Source organism: Cherax quadricarinatus, chromosome 9 (assembly GCF_038502225.1).
Source record: "Cherax quadricarinatus isolate ZL_2023a chromosome 9, ASM3850222v1, whole genome shotgun sequence".
NCBI classification, from domain to species: domain Eukaryota; kingdom Metazoa; phylum Arthropoda; class Malacostraca; order Decapoda; family Parastacidae; genus Cherax; species Cherax quadricarinatus.
The window spans coordinates 63,803,551-63,817,255 of NC_091300.1; the positions used below are offsets into that span (position 1 = coordinate 63,803,551).

Below are 13,705 nucleotides of genomic sequence, written 5' to 3' on the forward strand. Positions count from 1 at the left end.
AGTGATGACGCATGTAGAGACTGTCAGTGATGACACATGTAGAGACTGTCAGTGATGACAGGTGTAGAGACTGTCAGTGATGACGCGTGTAGAAAATGTCAGTGATGACAGGTGTTTACCTGGAGTTTACCTGGAGAGAGTTCTGTGGGTCAACGCCCCCGAGGCCCGGTCTGTGTAGACAGCCTGTACTGTCTGCACAGACAGCCCATGCTGTCTGCCAGCTTAGTTCATATTTCGCGCTATGCTGGTGCTGCCACCTAGGCCTTCCCACTTCAGTATGCCCAGACTTGCCTCGCTCTCACTCACACAGCGGCCTGGCATCAACACACAAGTACTCCCAGCTCTCTCTCGTGGCATGGCCCTGCCCGGGCCATGGGCACAAACACACAAGCCTGTGTAACCCACAACGACTTAACAATAAAGTAAGAAGCCTCCGAAGACGTATATCATTTAACCACCGCTCTACAGCCTACCAAAATAAACCCCATTATAAATGGTGACAGCGGTGCTTGCAGCAGTTGTTTGCCTGGAGAGAGAGGAAGAGGTATGAAGTCATCTTCACTTCATCACCCTACAAAAGAAGCATCCGTCTCTCAACGAGTTATCCTGATGTCGTGTCTGCACGTTTGAGCATCCAGACACAGGTACTAGCAGGATCCAGCCGAAATTTGCTGAAATTCTCCGAGAATTGTAAGTGGCGTCCCAGTGACTCCACGCCACAGCGTCCCACGCTGTTTCTCAAGTCACGTGTTCAGCGTCACTTGTATGTTGCTGTTGTTGTTCAGCTCAGCACAGCTGTTTCAGCAAGCCAGAGGTGAGTTTTGTGGTGATTTCTGCGTCCAGTGTGAGCTTCTCCACGTATTTGTGGGTGGGGGAGGTGAGGAGAGGAAGTGGCTGTTCCTCACCTTGCCCATGCTCGCCCTACTCACGCTCACCCGTCTACCATACACCACTCACCACTGCCCACTCCCTCTGCTGTGTTTTCTGCTTTTTTCGTATGAATTCATTGCCAGTGCTGTGTATCCGAGTGCCCGAGGCCACTCGAAGCTACGTGAATCACGATGTCACGTGGGTGTGGGCGATGTCACGTAGACCTACAAAGCCACGTGAGTTACCAGATGTCCCAGGCCTCATGCTGTGGTCTGCTGCCCGCATCACATCGACGCCACCCACGATGCTGCCCGACTTCATGACGTCACGATGTCTGCTGACGTCACCTCGCGATGTCTGCCTGACGTCACCTCACGATGTCTGCTGATGTCACCTCACGATGTCTGCCTGACGTCACCTCACGATGTCTGCCTGACGTCACCTCACGATGTCTGCCTGACGTCACCTCACGATGTCTGCCTGACGTCACCTCACGATGTCTGCTGACGTCACCTCACGATGTCTGCCTGACGTCACCTCGAGATGTTTGTTGACGTCACTGCTGCTGACGTCACCTTGCGACATCACGCCTGACATGATGTCACATCGAGTGTTCTAGTAATTATTTCAGTATTGTCGAGAACATTGAGAGAAGATATATGTCGTGTGTTAATTAATTCCTCTCAGTCAGTGTTCTCACATTTTAGTATGTCTTAGTCAGTTTTATGTGCAGAAAAGCATCATTTGCTAGTTAAGCCATGTTGTACCGTATGTACAGCGGTGTGTTTGTAAGTTTTCCGTGTGTCCAGTGAGGTCTGTGGTCAGACCCTTGAGTTGCACCAGTGCTGTCACCCGCGTGACCAGTGTGTTTGACAGCTGATTACTCAGCCCTGAGCGTACGAGCCCTCTTGTACAGAAAGCTTTTATGCTCGTCGCTCGTGATGTTCTGTAGAATCGTACCTGCTACGATTCCCATCGAGATTTGTTTCACTTCACCTCCAGACCTTCAGAGTGCAGTTATATGTAGAGAAACAAGTCTGGGGACGCTTAGACTAACATCTGCTATAACTCCACCTGTCGAGAGATGATACTCGTCAAGCCGCAGCCAGGCCTGTCGGCAGGCGCTGTGTCAGCCTCGTGTCACAAGCTTCAGTGAGCAGCCTGCACAAAGAAGATGTCACTTTGACTGCTAGCTCTCTCACTGCAGTCTGGTGTATGATGTTACGACTCCCAGATGTTTCGCCCAGTCGTCTCTGCCACGACTCGCTCCACAACTCGCTCCACGCTCGCCGGCAGTGACAGCCCAGCGACAGTACCAGTTGAGAAGTGTCCTCCTGAGTCGCTTGCCAGAAGTCCTGCCCAGTTGCCGAGTTTTGTCGACGCCTCACTCGAGGGCACCAGCATGTCGTGCCCCAGGTTGAGTGAAAACCTGCAGCGACTCCTACGATGTCTGCTTCACCGTTCCAGAGGAGACCGTACCCTGTTACGTCACAGCTCAGCCGCAGCGATGTCTCCCGTGTTGCAGTATCTGTCCAGACGCAGGAAGGCGTGCAGTGATGCACTTCGATGCTCACTGCCTATGACCACGATGTTTAGCACACCCCACTTGTTTTTTCTTCCCTCCCTGTAGGAAGTTTTTTTTTCCATGTCCATATGTATATATATGTTTTTATTTTGTGTTCTGTGCCCTGTTCCTACGAGAGAGAGAGACCGAGTTTCTTTTACTACCAGTATTGTCGCGTCGGGACGACGCGCGGTAGGTGGCCGAGCGTATGTAGACAGCCTGTACTGTCTGCACAGACAGCCCATGCTGTCTGCCAGCTTAGTTCATATTTCGCGCTATGCTGGTGCTGCCACCTAGGCCTTCCCACTTCAGTATGCCCAGACTTGCCTCGCTCTCACTCACACAGCGGCCTGGCATCAACACACAAGTACTCCCAGCTCTCTCTCGTGGCATGGCCCTGCCCGGGCCATGGGCACAAACACACAAGCCTGTGTAACCCACAACGACTTAACAATAAAGTAAGAAGCCTCCGAAGACGTATATCATTTAACCACCGCTCTACAGCCTACCAAAATAAACATCATTATATCTGTGACCAGGCCTCCTGGTGGATCAGAGCCTGATCAACCAGGTGGTTACTGTTGGCCGCACGCAATCCAGCGTACGAGCCACAGCCCGGTTGGTCAGGTACCGACTTTAGGTGTTTGTCCAGTGCCTGCTTGAAGACAGCCAGGGGTCTATTGGTAATCCCCCTTATGTATGCTGGGAGACAGTTGAACAGTCTCGGGCCCCTGACACTTATTGTATTGTCTCTTAATTAACGTGCTAGTGACACCCCTGCTTTTCATTGGGGGGATGTTGCATCGGCTGCCGAGTCTTTTGCTTTCGTTGTGAGTGATTTTCGTGTGCAAGTTCGGTACTAGTCCCTCTAGGATTTTCCAGGTGTATATAATCATGTATCTCTCCCGCCTGGGTTCCAGGGAGTACAGATTCAGGAACTCCAAACACTCCCAGTAATTGAGGTGTTTTATCTCCGTTATGTGCGCCGTGAAGGTTCTCTGTACATTTTCTAGGTCAGCAATTTCACCTGCCTTGAAAAGTACTGTTAGTGTGCAGCAATATTCCAGCCTAGATAGAACAAGTGACCTGAAGAGTGTCATCATGAGCTTGGCCTCCCTAGTTTTGAAGGTTCTCATTATCCATCCTATCATTTTTCTAGCAGATGCGATTGATACAATGTTATGGTCCTTGAAGGTGAGATCCTCCGACATGATCACTCCCAGGTCTTTGACGTTGGTGTTTCGCTCTATTTTGTGGCCAGAATTTGTTTTGTACTCTGATGAAGATTTAATTTCCTCGTGTTTACCATATCTGAGTAATTGAAATTTCTCATCGTTGAACTTCATATTGTTTTCTGCAGCCCACTGAAAGATTTGGTTGATGTCCGCCTGGAGCCTTGCAGTGTCTGCAATGGAAGACACTGTCATGCAGATTCGAGTGTCATCTGCAAAGGAAGACACGGTGATGTGGCTGACATCCTTGTCTGCCAGATATGAGGATGAGAAACAAGATGGGAGCGAGTACTGTGCCTTGTGGAACAGAGCTTTTCACCGTAGCCGCCTCAGACTTTACTCTGTTGACTACTACTCTTTGTGTTCTGTTTGTGAGGAAATTCTAGATCCATCTACCAACTTTTCCTGTTATTCCTTTAGCACGCATTTTGTGCGCTGTTACACCATGGTCACACTTGTCGAAGGCTTTTGCAAAGTCTGTATATATTACATCTGCATTCTTTTTGTCTTCTAGTGCATTTAGGACCTTGTCGTAGTGATCCAATAGTTGAGACAGACAGGAGCGACCTGTTCTAAACCCATGTTGCCCTGGGTTGTGTAACTGATGGGTTTCTAGATGGGTGGTGATCTTGCGTGTAGAGACTGTCAGTGATGACAGGTGTAGAGACTGTCAGTGATGACAGGTGTAGAGACTGTCAGTGATGACAGGTGTAGAGACTGTCAGTGATGACAGGTGTAGAGACTGTCAGTGATGACAGGTGTAGAGACTGTCAGTGATGACAGGTGTAGAGGCTGTCAGTGATGACAGGTGTAGAGACTGTCAGTGATGACAGGTGTAGAGACTGTCAGTGATGACAGGTGTAGAGACTGTCAGTGATGACAGGTGTAGAGACTGTCAGTGATGACAGGTGTAGAGACTGTCAGTGATGACAGGTGTAGAGACTGTCAGTGATGACAGGTGTAGAGACTGTCAGTGATGACAGGTGTAGAGACTGTCAGTGATGACAGGTGGAGAGATTGTCAGTGATGACAGGTGTAGAGACTGTCAGTGATGACAGGTGTAGAGACTGTCAGTGATGACAGGTGTAGAGACTGTCAGTGATGACAGGTGTAGAGACTGTCAGTGATGACAGGTGTAGATACTGTCAGTGATGACAGGTGTAGAGATTGTCAGTGATGACAGGTGTAGAGACTGTCAGTGATGACAGGTGTAGAGACTGTCAGTGATGACAGGTGTAGAGACTGTCAGTGATGACAGGTGTAGAGACTGTCAGTGATGACAGGTGTAGAGACTGTCAGTGATGACAGGTGTAGAGACTGTCAGTGATGACAGGTGTAGAGACTGTCAGTGATGACAGGTGTAGAGACTGTCAGTGATGACAGGTGGAGAGATTGTCAGTGATGACAGGTGTAGAGACTGTCAGTGATGACAGGTGTAGAGACTGTCAGTGATGACAGGTGTAGAGACTGTCAGTGATGACAGGTGTAGAGACTGTCAGTGATGACAGGTGTAGAGACTGTCAGTGATGACAGGTGTAGAGACTGTCAGTGATGACAGGTGGAGAGATTGTTAGTGATGACAGGTGTAGAGACTGACAGTGATGGCAGGAGGCGCAGAGACTGTCAGCAATGGTCAGACTGTCAGTGATGACAGGTGCAGACACTGTCAGTGATGACAGGAGGTGTGGACTGTCAATGATGACAGGTTGCATAGAAACTGTCAGTAATGGAGAGACTGTCAATGATGGAGAGACTGTCAGTGGAGAGACTGTCAGTAGCGGAGAGACTGTCAGTGATGACAGAAGGTGTGGAGACTGTCGGTTACAGCACCTGGTGATTATTTTCACAGCGGTGTGTGGGAGAGGAAAGAACGAGGGAGAGGGAGTGAGGGGAGGGGAGTGTGAAGGAGGGTGAGAGGGGAGGGAAGACTCTTAACGTAGCAGGGGAGGGATGTGTGGGAGGTGATGTGTGGGAGGTGATGTGTGGGAGGTGATGTGTGGGAGGTGATGTGTGGGAGGTGATGTGTGGGAGGTGATGTGTGGGAGGGGGTGTGTGGGAGGTGATGTGTGGGAGGTGGTGTGTGGGAGGTGGTGTAGGTGGTGGTGAGTGGGAGGTGGTGTGTGGGAGGTGGTGTGTGGGAGGTGGTGTGTGGGAGGTGGTGTGTGGGAGGTGGTGTGTGGGAGGTGGTGTGTGGGAGGTGATATGTGGGAAGTGATGCGTGAGAGGTGGTGTGTGGGAGGTGGTGTAGGTGGTGGTGAGTGGGAGGTGGTGTGTGGGAGGTGGTGTGTGGGAGGTGGTGTGTGGGAGGTGGTGTGTGGGAGGTGGTGTGTGGGAGGTGATTTGTGGGAGGTGGTGTGTGGGAAGTGATTTGTGGGAGGTGGTGTGTGGGAGGGTGTGTGTGGGAGGTGATGTGTGGGAGGTGATAAGTGGGAAGTGATGTGTGGGAGGGGGCGTGTGAGAGGTGGTGTAGGTGGTGGTGAGTGGGAGGTGGTGTGTGAGAGGTAGTGTAGGTGGTGGTGAGTGGGAGGTGGCGTGAGGGAGGTGATATGTGGGAAGTGATGCGTGAGAGGTGAGTGGTGTAGGTGGTGGTGACTGGGAGGTGGTGTGTGGGAGGTGATGTACTCACCTAATTGTGGTTGCAGGGGTCAATTCATAGCTCCTGGCCCCGACTCTTCATTGGTCGCTACTAGATCCACTCTCTCCCTGCTCCATGAGCTTTATCATACCTCTTCTTTAAACCTATGTATGGATCCTGCCTCTCAGTATTTATTTGTAGTTATCATATCCCCATCTCTTCTCTCCTCCAGTGTTGTCAGGTTGAGTTCCCTTAACCTCTCCTCGTAAGACAAACCCCTCGGCTTCAAGATTAGAATTATTGTAAACCTTTGCAGTTTCTTTAATTTTCTGACGTTCTTAACCAGGTGTGGATTCCAAATTAGTACTGCATACTCCAATATGGGTCTAACGTACACGGTGTACCGAGTCTTGAACGAGTCATTACTGAGGTGTCGGGCTTCCACATGCTGCAGCAGTTATTTGGTTGATGTGCGCCTCGGAGATATGCTCGGTATTGTACTAGCCCCAAGATCTTTTTTCTTGAGGTAGGCTTGCAGTCTTTGGCCCCCTTCATGACTTTGCTCTTGGTGTGGTTAAACTCCAAGAGCTTGTTGCTGGACCAGGCACGCAGCGTGTCCAGATCCCTTTATAGTCCTACCTGATCCTCATCTGACTAAATTCTTTACATTAGTTTCACATCATCTGAAAACAGGGAGATCTCTGAATCTATTCCTTCCTTCATGTCAGTCCCATATACCACAAACAGTACCAGCCCTATGACTGACCCTTGTGGAACTCTGCTCGTCACAGGCGCCCACTCTGATGTCGCGTCGTTCCATGACTCGTTGTTTCCTTCCTGTCAGGTATTCTCTGACCCATTGCAGTGCTTTTCCTGTTATACCTGCCAGCTCTTCTAGCTTTTGCACTAATCTCTTGTGTGGAACTGTATCGAAAGCTTTCTTATAGTCCAAGAAAATAATCGACCCACACCCACATTGTCGTAAAACTCCAGTAGCTTTGTGACACAGAATTTCCCTACCCTGAAACCATGCTGGTTGTCATGTATAAGCTCATTCCGTTCTAGGTGCTCCACCATCTTCTCCTGATAATCTTTTCCATAACTTTTCATGCTATACATGTCTGTAACACTGGTCTGTAGTGTAATGCTGTCTGTCTGTCTCCTTTATTTGAAACTGGAACTACATTTGCTGTCTTTCATACCTTAGGTAGTTGCCCTGTTTCGATAGATGCATTGAAGATTGTTGTTAGTGGCACACACAGTGCTTCTGCTCAGGATCCAAGGAGAGATATTATCTGTGCCCACCGCCATCGAGGTATCTAGTTCACTTAGCAGCCTCTTCACCTTCTCCTCGGTTGTGTGTATTGTGTCCAGCATTTGTTGGTGTACCCCCACCATTCCGTCTTCCCAGAGTCCTTTCTGTCTCCACTGAAAATACTTAAATCTCATGTTAAGCTCTTCATATACTTCTCGGTCGTTTCTTGTGATCTCTCCTTCCTTCCTCAGCCTGATCACCTGATCTTTGAATGTTATTTTCCTCCTGATGTGGCTGTACAACAGCATTGGGCCAGATTTGGCTCACTATGTTGTGTCATTTTCGTACTGCCGTTGGGCATCTCTCCTTATCTGTACATATTCGTTTCTGACTCTTTGACTAATCTTATTTTCCTGGCTCCTCTGTCTTCTATACTTTTTTCCATTCTCTAAGGCACTTAGTTTTGGCCTTTCTACACCTTTGGGTGAAGCAAGGGCTCAACCTGAGCTTCCCATTATTTCTGTTGCCCTTGGGTATGAACTTCTCCTCTGCCTCGCATTTTGTTTTCACGTATTCCATCATTACATTTACTGATTTTCCCACCAGTTCTCTTTCTCACTGAACCTCATGCAGGAAATTCCTCAAGGCTGTGACGTGTGTCAGTTGATGTGTGGGAGGTGATGTGTGGGAGGTGATGTGTGGAAGGTGGTGTGTGACAGGTGATGTGTGATAAGTGATGTGTGGGAGTCAAGGCGATGTGTGGGAGAAGTGATATGTGGGAGGGAAGGTGATGTGTGGGATTGAAGGTTGTAGAGAAAATTCCCCAGTAAAAGGAGTATCTCTCAGCCCCCTGAGGGACTTACCCCTCCTCAAAAGTGGCTAATAGCCTCTCTTACTTCCTCATAAACAAATTAATTGAAAACATGTGTTCGTACCAACTTCATAGTTATGCCATCTTCTCCTTGCTAGAGTTCAGTTTTCATTGCAACTACAAGTGACAGTTAAACGAGAGTAATTAGGAGGACGATTAAGGAAAACCCTTCACCCACTTTATTTATAATTTGAGACTATTATGAATTGTAGTCTATAGCTAGATAACAAGAAATATACTATCTTGTATTGAAAACTGTGGCGATGTTTAGCAAAGAGAGAAATCATGCTGAGTTCAGCATATCCTAGTGAGGAAGCGGGCAGAGAGTACGGGCGGAGCTCAGATTGCTTCAAGGAGCGAATGAGAAACGTGTGTCATGAGGGCGTCGCCCCCTATCAAAAAAGACAAAGGGACAGTAGTAACTAGCGCGATCTTGACTCTCGTTCATTTTGACGATCTCAGGAAACTAGGAAAATTAGACTAGTCCCCCTATATAAGCCAGGAAATTTCCAGTAGAACTAATTACGCAGTGTTAGTGTGTATCCGTGTTCTTCCTGTTGTGGGTAATACCACGAAACTATGAACAAATAATGGAATTAAATAGTGAAATGTAACCGGTAGCGAGTGATTGTAATAAACGTCCCTGACGTAGTGGTGAACAATAGTGCAATATTCTACAAAACACTCAAGCCTTCAGTCCAATCAAGACACCAATACAGGGGTTCTACTTTCCCTACCACAAACCAGGGAAAATTGGGTCAGTTACAATACCCAGGTAAGTCTAGCCATATCCACTCCTAGTTATATTAGCTACAGCTGATAGATAGGGGTGAGTTTTGACTGGATTTACCAACAGACCCCGTGACTGGCGGGCTTTTTGAGCCCAAAACAAGTGAGTACCTTTAAGCGTTTCAGATGTGAAATGTTGAAATATACGTTCCTTTGGGGCAAACTGGTATTTAATACTTGTCATTCTACAACTCAGGTGTAGGGATACCACGATTCACGCGATGGAAACTTCTTCAATGCGGCTGCAAGAGAAAACCATACCACTGGCGGGGTTAGAACCCGCGATCAGAGTCTCAATCGTGTCATTACGATTTCGTGAATTATGTTGGCTGCAAGAAGTCTGACTCATAATTGAAGCTAAGTATATTTTGTGTCAAAAAGTAGACATGACTGGTAATTTTCCCTATAAAGGTGGTGATATGTGGGAGTGAAGGTGTGGGAAAGAAGGTGATGTGCAAGAATGAAGGTGATGTGTGGGAGTAAAGGTGTGGGAGGAAAGGTGATTGTGAGAGAGAAAGTGATGTGGGAGGAAAGGTGATGAGTGGGAGGGAAGGTAAGATGTGGGAGGAACATGTAGTGTAGTGGGTGTGGGAGGAACGTGTAGTGTAGTGGGTGTGGGAGGAACGTGTAATGTAGTGGGTGTGGGAGGAACAAGTAGTGTAGTGGGTGTGGGAGGAACGTGTAGTGTAATGGGTGTGGGAGGAACGTGTAGTGTAGTGGGTGTGGGAGGAACGTGTAGTGTAGTGGGTGTGGGAGGAACGTGTAGTGTAGTGGGTGTGGGAGGAACGTGTAGTGTAGTGGGTGTGGGAGGAACGTGTAGTGTAGTGGGTGTGGGAGGAACGTGTAGTGTAGTGGGTGTGGGAGGAACGTGTAGTGTATTGGGTGTGGGAGGAACGTGTAGTGTATTGGGTGTGGGAGGAACGTGTAGTGTAGTGGGTGTGGGAGGAACATGTAGTGTAGTGGGTGTGGGAGGAACGTGTAGTGCAGTGGGTGTGGGAGGAACGTGTAGTGTAGTGGGTGTGGGAGGAACGTGTAGTGTAGTGGGTGTGGGAGGAACATGTAGTGTAGTGGGTGTGGGAGGAACATGTAGTGTAGTGGGTGTGGGAGGAACGTGTAGTGTAGTGGGTGTGGGAGGAACGTGTAGTGTAGTGGGTGTGGGAGGAACATGTAGTGTAGTGGGTGTGGGAGGAACGTGTAGTGTAGTGGGTGTGGGAGGAACGTGTAGTGTAGTGGGAGTTGGATGTCAGAAGCAGTTTCCGCGTCTATTCTTAGCTGAGGTCCACGTGGCACTCTGAGTGTGGTGTGGGTGATGGCACTGTGTGTGGCGTGGGTGGTGGCACTGTGTGTGGTGTGGGTGGTGACACTCTGTGTGTGGTGTGGGTGATGACACGGTATGTGATGTGGGTGGTGGCACTCTGTGGGGGTGTGGGTAGTGGCACTGACAGAGGTAGTTAAGTATTAAGAGGTAGGTTAATGGGTGGGAGAAAGTGGGTGAAAATAGAAGAATGTTTGATCCTCACAGAGAAGGATCGTCACTTTGAACTTCATTCTAAGTATCTATAAAAACCACTGCCGCTCTTCCACGAGCATATATCTGCCTTCATAGCTTATCTGACTCATAATTCTACACTTCGTAATGTTTAAACATACAGTAATCTGCGCGAGGCTTCAACACAAGGTCGTGTCTGAACACTGCTGACTTAAGACTCGGTCTTATGATCCATCTGTTCTGTCTGGACAGATTTTGTGCTTAAGTGGAGCTCATTTAGAGCACAATGTACGAGTTTGTCTTGGAGCTAACTCTTGGCTATTTTTAACCTGTTCGGTGTATGGGACTCACCTTCTACACTGTCTGGTGTGGTCTTTTGAAGAGGTTTATTTCTATATGCTGAACAGGTTGTGGATTATTTATTCTTTGTCCACCTTCGTGAATTTGTGAATTCAAGCGTTTCTTAGAACTGAATGGATTTTATCTCTGATTTTTGTGTGGTTAGTTACAGATATTTCCAGGGTTATAGATGTTTCCAGGTTACCCACCCATAGTTGCATTGATGTCTGGGGAAAAGTTCTGGACATTTTTAAAAGTTGAACATCAAAATGGTATACAATACCGACAGGTTGTTAGGTAAGACACATATGCAACAGTTAGACAACTTTATTCCGAAACGTTTCGCCTACACAGTAGGCTTCTTCAGTCGAATACAGAAAGTAGGCAGGAACAGTAGAGATGTGAAGACGATGTAATCAGTCCATCACCCTTGTAGTCGTAGAATTTGATAGTTCCTGACTGTGGAACTGAACTTCTCCAGGCCGAGGGACTCACAACCTCAAATTCTACGACTACAAGGGTGATGGACTGATTACATCGTCTTCACATCTCTACTGTTCCTGCCTACTTTCTGTATTCGACTGAAGAAGCCTACTGTGTAGGCGAAACGTTTCGGAATAAAGTTGTCTAACTGTTGCATATGTGTCTTACCTAACAATTTTAAAAGTTGCAGAACGACGCACAGAGACCTGGTCGCTGGATTAACACCGCAGTTCTCTGAAATTACTTCATTAAGCTCAGGTAGACTCGCTGCGCATGAATAGTATTACAATACCGACAAGATGAAGAATTAAACACATGTGCAACATCTGGGTATCTTCATTTGTAGACGTTTCGCCCTCCAGTGGTCTTATAAATACAAATTAATATCTGAGCTTCAAGACTACGGTGGTCTTCACCAACTCCAAAGTTGAGAGACTAATTATCTCGTCTTTTGTAAATAGTTCTACAGTCTTCCGATTATATCTTCGAATTCGTACTGATGAAGCCACTTCGATGTTCACACGTCTAATTATTCACCTGGTAAACACTCACAAACACTTGTCCTAAAGACTTCCAAATCTTTTAAATTTTTCTGAACCAGCGACAACTTTTCCAAAATATTCATAGAATCCACAACTCAATCTCCACATTAGTCACGTTCACAACAGCGACATTTTCCTGCACCATGAAAAAATCTCCCCATTCCAAATCACTATTTGCTCTTTTACCCCGGGGTAACTTTTACCCCGGGGTAACTTTATTAGATCGCAGTCTAAGACTCATCTTGAAGTCAAGGAAAATATTGATGATCTAGTCACGAGATTTCCTTCATCGAAGCTTAGCAGTTGATGACTACCTCTGCCAACAGACCAGTGAAGATGGTAGTCACGATGGCAGTCACGATGGTAGTCATGATGGTAGTCACGATGGCAGTCACGATGGTAGTCACGATGGCAGTCACGATGGCAGTCACGATGGCAGTCACGATGGTAGTCACGATGGCAGTCATGATGGTAGTCACGATGTGTCATACTAGAGAGAAGTATCTCCTGTATCGCACAACCCCAGCCCCCACTACCTTAGCCCACAGGAGGCCCAGCAGCTGTACATCAGACTCCTCACTAGGCAGAGGAGCTGCAGCTCAACGCCCTCAACATATTTAAGATTTATAAGGAGTTCTATGAGCTGGACCAGCTCAAGAAAGGCTCGGGAGCTGTATATCAACACTCTAAGGAGATCCAAGAGCTTGTGTACGGTCAAGCAATTTAAGATAAATTAACTGGGTGAAGTTATAATAATAATAATAATAATAATAATAATAATAATAATAATAATAATAATAATAATAATAATAATAATAATAATAATAATAATCTTTATTTCTACAAGTACGTGATACAACTATAACAGACCACAGCAGACATCACCGGCACACTATACAGAAAGTCCCTGGTTATGTAGAGCATTTCTGGCAGGTTAGGTTAATTTTGTCCCCATGATGCGATCCACACCAGTCAACTAATACCCAGGTACCTACTTACTGCTAGGTGAACAGGGGCAGCAGTAGGTGTAAGGTGACTAATACCTAGGTATCTACTTACTGCTAGGTGAACAGGGGCAGTAGTAGGTGTAAGGTGACTAATACCTAGGTATCTACTTACTGCTAGGTGAACAGGGGCAGCAGTAGGTGTAAGGTGGCTAATACCTAGGTACCTACTTACTGCTAGGTGAACAGGGGCAGCAGTAGGTGTAAGGTGGCTAATACCTAGGTACCTACTTACTGCTAGGTGAACAGGGGCAGCAGTAGGTGTAAGGTGGCTAATACCTAGGTACCTACTTACTGCTAGGTGAGGAGTTGCAGCAGCAGGTAACAACATGCCCAGTGTTTCACCCGTGCCGGGGATCTATCCTGGAGTTACAGTCATCAGTACCGAGATAGATGTACGGGGACGGGGGTTCGATCGCCCCTTTTTTTCACTGCAACCAGCAGACTGATCGTAATGAAACGAACACCAGTCACTCTGCTATGCCACGGGAAAATGTAGACCACAGAACTACCAATAAATATTTGACTAACAGGATTTTTTAAACTGTTTCTTTTAGGTTTCACATCAAAATTATTACCTAAACGGCTAAAGGAAGTTGAATTATTAAAGTTTACCTAGTTTTTCAACTTCATTAAATTTCCCCGGTGTTCCTGAAGTGTAAGTTGTTGCCAGACTTTATAAATAATAGTCG

The 13,705-nt window shown here is 47.2% G+C and overlaps 1 protein-coding gene across 1 annotated transcript in view; it reads right to left on the bottom strand.

The window, feature by feature from the left end:
• Window positions 1-13,705, bottom strand: part of LOC128686054 (uncharacterized) — an 81,431-nt gene that overhangs the window by 26,068 nt on the left and 41,658 nt on the right. The gene's annotated exons all lie outside the window — the stretch shown is intronic.